The 8,423-nt window shown below is 41.4% G+C and overlaps 1 protein-coding gene across 1 annotated transcript in view; it reads right to left on the minus strand.

Moving 5' to 3' along the window:
- Positions 1 to 1,436, minus strand: part of LOC124009795 (tyrosine-protein kinase Lyn-like) — a 13,476-nt gene extending 12,040 nt beyond the window's left edge. The window contains exon 1 of the mRNA XM_046321968.1: positions 1 to 1,436. This exon is cut by the window's left edge and continues 1,517 nt beyond it. The gene's annotated coding sequence lies outside the window, so the exon portion shown is untranslated.
- Positions 1,437 to 8,423: the final 6,987 nt, after the last annotated feature.

Below are 8,423 nucleotides of genomic sequence, written 5' to 3' on the forward strand. Positions count from 1 at the left end.
GCTTAAAGGCACACCATTCATTTGTCTTAGTCTTGTATTTAATTTACCCCAAATGGAAACTAGCTCAGAAACTATACTGAACAAAAATAGAAACGCAACATGCAACAATTTCACAGATTTTACTGAGTTACAATTCATAGAAGGAAATCAGTATATTTAAATAAACTCATTAGACCCTGATCTATGGATTTCACATGACTCGGCAAGGGCACAGCCATGGGTGGGCCTGGGAGGGCATTGGCCCACCCACTTGGGAGCCAGGCCCAGCCAATCAGAATGAGTTTTCCCCCACAAAAGAGCTTTCTTACAGACAGAATTAATCCTCAGCACCCCCTCAGACTACACCGCAGGTGAAGAAGCCGGATGTGGAGGTCCTGGGCTGACGTGGTTACACGTGGTCTGGGTTGAGAGAAATAAGCTTTTTGTGCATGTGGAACATTTCTGGGATCTTTTATTTCAGCTCGGGAAACATGGGACCAACACTTTACATGTTGCGTTTATATAATGGACGTCTGATTGTGAACCGTAGCGTTTGGTTGTACTGTTGTTGGATGATATGGGCAATGCATTAGACCATAAAGCAAGATATCTGTGATAAGAAAACAACCCTGTTGGGTCCTTCGGGTCTCGGGCTCTGGCTGTCACAAGTGTTGAGGCTGATCTTGCCTGGTTATTTATATGACAGCCAGGAAATGGCTGCAGACAGAAGAAGACAAATACAGAGGATATGTGCTACTGTGGCTTCGGTACACTTCCTCATTTGACCAGCCACTGTCTTTTGTCAGAAAAGTGAAAAACCCTCTGCATGTATTTCTGTCTGGTGTTATTTAGGTCAAGGAATATTCCATTTTCTATACGAGTTAAGTTGGTTAAACAATGCAGAAAATGCCATTCCATTTAACAATGTTGAAGACATAAAAACACACTTAGACCATGCCTCATACACTTTAGAGGGCACAGCCCGTGTGGGCGTGCACACGACAGGAATGTCCATCACACCATTGTGAAGTGTGAGCGGGGTGGTGATAGGAACCTATTGCATAGAAGTCTCCCACCGCAGACTTGTTGTATCGCCGGCTACTGGGATCAGGTTTACGAGGCAAGCTGCACAGTGCAGTCTACAGTTGAAATTCTTTATTTAAAACACATACTTTGGGGTAATAATATGTCCACGCTTAAAACATCCCAAATTGAAAATACGGGCTACGCCAAGTTTGTACACACACCAATTTCTTTAGACAAAGGTTTCAGAACAATTTAAACTTGCGCACTAAACTATGTGGATCGTATCACGATTTTCTTTTAACAGAAAATGTGGACTATTTTGCCAAATAAACTGGACTAGCCTACTGTCTATAGAAATAAAAATGAAGTCATGCTTCATTTTTTTTAAACTGCTGATAACTTTTTTTAAACAGCTAGGCTATAGAATAGAGGTGCAATGCCATAATGTACTTACCTGTATTTGACTTGTAATTTGACTTACCTGTCAAATTTCACTAGTTATAGATGCGTTTTGGCCAAATAAAGAAAAATAGTTGTAATCCGTAACTTTCGTATGTCTTGCTCTTCATTAGAGCCGAGAATGGACTGTCATAGACTGTTACATTCACCGAACAGAATGAGGAAATTCATATGTTAAATTGTCGGGATTTTTTTTGTTACTGTAACTTCCTGGTACAATGTTCATTCGTCCAAAGTATTTGCATAATAGCGCACAACTGAACACATTTGAGTGTCCAACATCTTCAAACATCATGCTAATTACACAGGTAATTTGAGGTCAAAGTCATATATTTACTACATACCCTTTACCTTACACTTGGTTATTTGTTTTATAAAGTCAAAGGCACTACAATTTATGAAGTAGACAGAGGGGACATTGTGGAACTACTGCCTTTGTGTTGTTATTAGTGAGAAGCAGTATGATGAAGAGTCAGCCAAAACAATATATTAATTTCCCCAACAGTAACAGTTAAGGCCACACACAGAGCCAGACTCCCCTAGACTCTGGTTATAGAGAATGAAACAGACAAAGAACTAGACTAACTAGACTCACTAACTCTAATATCAAATAAATAGGGGCCTAGTGCCATTATCTAATGTCAAGTAGTATCAATTGATCAACTGATGACTTGGGCCAATGTAGCTAGCTCTATATACAGTGGCAAGAAAAAGTAGAGTTCGGCCCTAAATTGGTCATAAAATGTGATCTTATCTTCATCTAAGTCACAACAATAGACAAACACAGTCTGCTTAAACTAATAACACACAAACAATTATACATTTTCATGTCTTTATTGAACAAACCGTGTAAACATTCACAGCGCAAAAAGTATGTGAACTCTTGGATTTCATTTATTTTATTTTTCCCCTTTAGCCAGGTAGGCCAGTTAAGAACAAGTTCTCATGTACAACTGCGACCTGGCCAAGATAAAGCAAAGCGACACAAACAACAACACAGAGTTACACATGGAATAAACAAACGTATAACACAATAGAAAAATAGAAATTAACACTGGAGTGATAGATGTGCAGCAGATGATGTGCAAGTAGAAATACTGGTGTGCAAAAGAGCAAAAAAGTAAATAAAAACAATATGGGGATGAGGTAGGTAGATTGGACGGGCTATTTATAGTATGGGATGTCGACAGCTGCAGCGATCGGTTAGCTGCTCAGATACTGTTGCTGTTGTTTAAAGTTAGTGAGGGAAATATAAGTCTCCAACTTCAGCAATTTTTGCAATTCACTCCAGTCATTGGCAGCAGAGAACTGGGGTGGCAGGGTAGCCTAAAGTGTTGGACTAGTAACCGAAAGGTTGCAAGTTCAAATCCCCGAGCTGACGAGGTACAAATCTGCCGTTCTGCCCCTGTTCCTAGGCCGTCATTGAAAATAAGAATTTGTTCTTAACTGACTTGCCTAATTAAATTTTAAAAACTGTTGGCGTGTGCTATGGGTGGGTGGGTGTTGTTATCATGAGCTGAGATAAGGCAGAGCATTACCTAGCAAAGACTTATAGATGACCTGGAGCCAGTGGGTCTGGTAACAAAATAGATTACACATAGACTGCATGCAGTTTGCTGAGTAGTGTTGGAGGCTATTCTGTAAATGACATCGGCAAAGTTGAGGATCGGTAGGATAGTCAGTTTTACGAGGGTATGTTTGGCAGCGTGAGTGAAGGCTTTAGATTTAATTTTGGATTGGAGATGTTTAATGAGTCTGGAAGGAGAGTTTATAGTCTAGCCAGACACCTAGGTATTTGTAGTTGTCCACATATTCTAAGTCAGAACCGTCCAGAGTAGTGATGCTAGTAGGGCGGGCAGGTGCGTGCAGCGATCGTTTGAAAAGCATGCATTTAGTTTTATTAGCGTTAAATAACTGGTTGACCATCCTTTGGCAGCAATAACCTCAACCAAACGCTTTCTGTAGCTGCGGATTCAGATCTGTACAACGGTCAGGAGGAATTCTGGACCACTCCTCTTTACAAAACTGTTTCAGTTCATCAATATTCTTGGGATGTCTGGTGTGAACTGCTCTCGAGGTCATGCCACAGCATCTCAATTGGGTTGAGGTCAGGTGTATTTTCTTCAGTTGAAGTGTTGTTTAGTGTTTTACGTATCGTAGACTCGTCAACAGAGACGTTAGCATGTTCAAGAGATTTCTGTAAGTCTAGCTGACACCTCATTGAGCATTCTGCACTGTGCTCTTGCAGTCATCTTTGCAGGACCTTGACTCCTAGGGAGAGCAGCAACAGTGCTGAACTTTCTCCATTTATAGACAATTGGTCTTACCGTGGACTGATGAACATCAAGGATTTTAGAGATATTTTTGTATCCCTTCCCAGCTTTATGCATGTCTTCTGAGATCTATTTTGTTTGAGGCATGGTTCACATCAGGCAATGCTTCTTGTGAACAGCAAATTCAAATTGTTTTTTATAGAGCAGGACAGCTCTAACCAACATCTCCAATCTCGTCTCATTGATTAGACTCCAGGTTAGCTGACTCCTGACTCCAATTAACGTTTGGAGAAGTCATTAGCCTGGGGGTTCACCTACCTTTTCCAACCTACACTGTGAACGTTTCAATTCCGTTATTAGTTTAAGCACACTGTTTGCCTATTGTTGTGACTTAGTTGAAGATCAGATCAAATGTTATGACCAATTTATGCAGAAATCCAGGTAATTCTAAAGGGTTCACATACTTTTTCTATACTCAGTATACTTCTTATCTTCTAATAACAGCAAACACGGACTTAGCTTTTTATAGTAGTAGATTTGCAATGAAAGGCTATAGCTAGATCTCCCACTGCTAAGTAACCAGGTCAATGTGTTACCAAATAGGTGATGGCCTGCTTTGTTACACTGCTGATAAAATACATGATGGTGGCAGAATACAATATCAATGAGGTCTACAGTAGGAGGCCTGTTCCTGCTTTGGGAGCCTGTGATCTGACAGTGTGAACACATAAAGCCCCAGGCCACTGGATAGCACAGAGCACAGAGCACAGAGCACAGAGCACAGAGCACAGAAATGGGAAGTCATCTAAATAAAAAGGCTCAGCAGGGCAGGCTGACGCCTGGCATCATCAACTCTGACTACAGCTAAGTCCCATTTCTCCACACTTCAGCCAAACTATGCACTTGCACACTACCCCGTCATGGATTTAAAAGCAACGGATTGGTGTAAGCATTGTCTGGAGGGACTTCCCACCATTGTTAAATGGGAAGTGTGCAAGTGCACACTTTAGGAGAAGGGTGGAGAGTTGGGACGTAGCCTTTATCCTCCTCCAGATAAGAGGCCCTGCAGAAACCTCACACCTCTAAAGGCCTTCAGACTATTACTGTTATGTAATTTACACTGAAATATCAACAAATAAAGTGCATTCGGAAAGTATTCAGACCCCTTCACCTTTTCCACATTTTGTTACGTTACAGCCTTATTCTGGATGGATTAAACACACATCCTACACCCAACACCCCATAATGACAAAGCAAAAACAGGTTTTTAGAAATGTTTGCATTTCTGAATACTTTCGAATGCACTGTACATCTTGACTCAATGGTAGACGATTAGCCAAGCAAGACTAGCATGCACAAAGACTGTAAATCAAAATAAGACGCAAACAACCAATACTCCTCTACTTTTCTATCAGGGCACAAGGCGAGACCCAGGGGCAGGCGGGTACAGAGTCCGAGAAACACGCACGGGTCAAAACTGTGAGGACTAGCAAACTGAGAATAGAGAAGGCAGGAGCACGGGAAAAACACAGTGGTTGACTTGGACACACAAGACAAACTGGCACAGAGAGACAGGAAACACAGGGATAAATACACTAGGGGGGAAAAAGTGACACCTGAAGGGGGTGGACAATCAAGGACAAGTGACACTTGTTCATATAACCTACCTGATACATGTCTGCATTAAGTGGCAGGAAGTACACAATATTATCGGATATCATTTTGGACAACCTGAAAATGTCAAAAGTATTAACAGTTAAGGAAAACAACTGTGTCTGTTAGAGGGCATTTCAAGTCTTCCACAACAATATAATAGAATGCTACACTGCGTGTAAATAGTAAACACTAGTGAAATATAAAAAGATAGCTAACTTACTTTGTCAAGCAAAGAACAGCCCACCAACAAAACCAACAGTGCATCCCAAGTTCCTGCCTTTACATTCACTCCTAGCTAGTTAGCCATCATACTGCTTGCCCTGTCACTGTCTGTCTCTGCCTCTCTGCGTGCCAGAAGAGGAAAGAACTTATCCCAGCCATGAAAACGGTCAGAGCAAGAGGGGGCATTTCTTACATACGCTATGACAGGCTCATTGTCCACCCTCCCTCCCAAAAAGCCTGGAATGGATGAGAGCCAAGCCTATGGGTTCGTAGCTTCAACCCTGCAGCACACTCTTAACACACATACCAACTGATTCATGGACTGTTGAATGTATACTTTTTTCTCTTGCTTTGACTGCTCTTTTCCACATTATATCTTTCTCAGATAAGATACCCGGGAAAGGGCTGGAAATAGCCCATATTAATATATTTAGCCTTAGAAATAAGGTTAATGAAATCAATAACTCGCTAACATTCATACACTACATGGTCAAAAGTATGTGGACACATGCTTGTCGAACATCTCATTCCAAAATCAGGAGCATTATTATGGAGTAGCCCCACCCCCTGTGCTGCTAGAACAGCCTCCACTCTTCTGGAAAGGCTTTACACTGCATGTTGAAATATTGCTACAGGGACTTCCTTCAATTCAGCCACAAGAGCATTAGTGAGGTCGGACACTGATGTTGGGCAATTAGGCCTGGCTCGCAGTCGGCGTTCCAATTCATCCCAAAGGTTTTCGATGGGGTAAAGGTCAGTGTGCAGGCTCGTCAAGTTCTTCCACACCAATCTCGACAAACCATTTCTTTATGGACCGCTTTCTGCACGGGGGCATTGTCATGCTGAAACAGGAAAGGGCCTTCTCCAAACTGTCGCTACAAAGTTGAAAGCTAAGAACTGTCTAGAATGTAGTGTTAAGATTCCCCTTCACTGGAACTAAGGGGCCAGCCCAAACAATGAAAAACAGCCCCAGACCATTATTCCTCTTCCACCAAACTTTACACTTGGGGCAGGTAATGTTCTCCTGGCATCCGCCAAACTGATTCATCCCTCTCGAGAATGCATTTCTACTGCTCCAGAGTCCAATGGAGGTGAGCTTTACACCACTATAGCCGACATTTGGCATTGTGATCTTAGGCTTGTGTGCGGCTGCTCTGCCATGGAAACCTATATCATGAAGCTCCCGATGAACAGTTCTTGTGCTGACGTTGCTTCCAGAGGCAGTTTGGAATTCGGTGGTGAGTGTTGCAACCGACGTCAGACAATTTTTACGCACTATGCGCTTGTGCACTCGGCAGACATGTTCTGTGAGTTTGTGTGGCCTACCACTTTGCAGCTGAGCCGTTGTTGCTCCTAGACATATCCACTTCACAATAACAGCACTTACCATTGACGGGGCAGCTCTAGCAGGGCATAAATTTGACAAACTGACTTGTTGGAAAGGTGCCATCCTATGACAGTGCCCGGTTGAAAGTCACTGAGCTCTTCAGGATGGGCCATTCTACTGCCAATGTTTGTCATACACCTGTCTGCAACAGGTGTGGCTGAAATAGCTGAATCCACTAATCTGAAGAGCTGTCCACATACCTTTGTATATATAGTGTATATTAGCCACTTCTGAGACTCAATTCGATATTTAATTTGATGACAAAGCAGCAGCAATACAAGGATATAACATCTATAGAAAATACAGGAATGCTTACGGGGGAGGTGTTGCTGAATATATTCAGAGCCATATCCCTGTAATGCTTAGAGAAGATCTTATGTCAAGTGTTATTGAAGTGTTGTGGTTGCAGGTTCACCTGGCACATCTAAAGCTTTTCATTTTGTGGTGTTGCTATAGGCCAGTGCTCACAGTCAGTATCTGAATAATGTGTGTAAAATGCTTGATCATGTATGAAAGGTCTACTTTCATGGGGACCTGAATATTGACTGGTTTTCATCTGTAACCAGTGCCTGTAACCTGGTTCAGGTTATTAAGCAACCTACCAGGGTGTTTACAAACACTACAGGAACAAGATCATCCACATGTATTGATCACATTTTTACTAATACTGAAGCATACCCATTGGATGCAGTGATCACAATATAGCTGCTATATCCAGGAGTGCCAACGTTCCAAAAGCTGCGCCTAAAATAGTGTATAAGAGATAAAACAAAATAATTAGCTGTGACTCTTATGTGGATGATATTTGTTGGTCTGATGTGATTAATAAGGAGCACCCAGACACTGCACTGAATGAAGTTATGTAATTACTTCTTCCAGTTATTGATAAACATGCACCTGTTAAGAAACTGACTGTTAGAACTGTTAAGGCTTCATGGATTGATGAGGAATTGAAAAAATGTACGGTTGAAAGAGATGGGGCAAAATGAGTGGCTAGTAAGTCTGTCTGCACATCTGACTGGCTGACTTACTGCAAATGGAGAAATGATGTGTCTGAACTCAACAAAAAGAAGAAGAAACTCTATTATGAAGCCAAGATCAATGATATAAAAATTGATGGGGAAAAAAACATTGGAGTACTTTAAATGAAATTATGGGCAGAAAGACAAATTCAATTCTATCTTTCATCGAATCAGATGACTTACTCATCACAAAATCATTTGATGTTGCCAATTTTTTTAACGATAACTTAATTGGCAAAGTGGGCAAACCTAAGCAGAAAATGCCAACAAACAGTGAGCCATCGTACTCATGCATAAAAAAACATATAATCAAAAGAAAAGCATTGTAAGTTTGAATTTTGTAAAGTTAGTGTGGGAGAGGTGGAAACATTATGAATAAATGACAAAACTCCTGGAATT

Source organism: Oncorhynchus gorbuscha, linkage group LG22, assembly GCF_021184085.1.
Source record: "Oncorhynchus gorbuscha isolate QuinsamMale2020 ecotype Even-year linkage group LG22, OgorEven_v1.0, whole genome shotgun sequence".
NCBI classification, from domain to species: domain Eukaryota; kingdom Metazoa; phylum Chordata; class Actinopteri; order Salmoniformes; family Salmonidae; genus Oncorhynchus; species Oncorhynchus gorbuscha.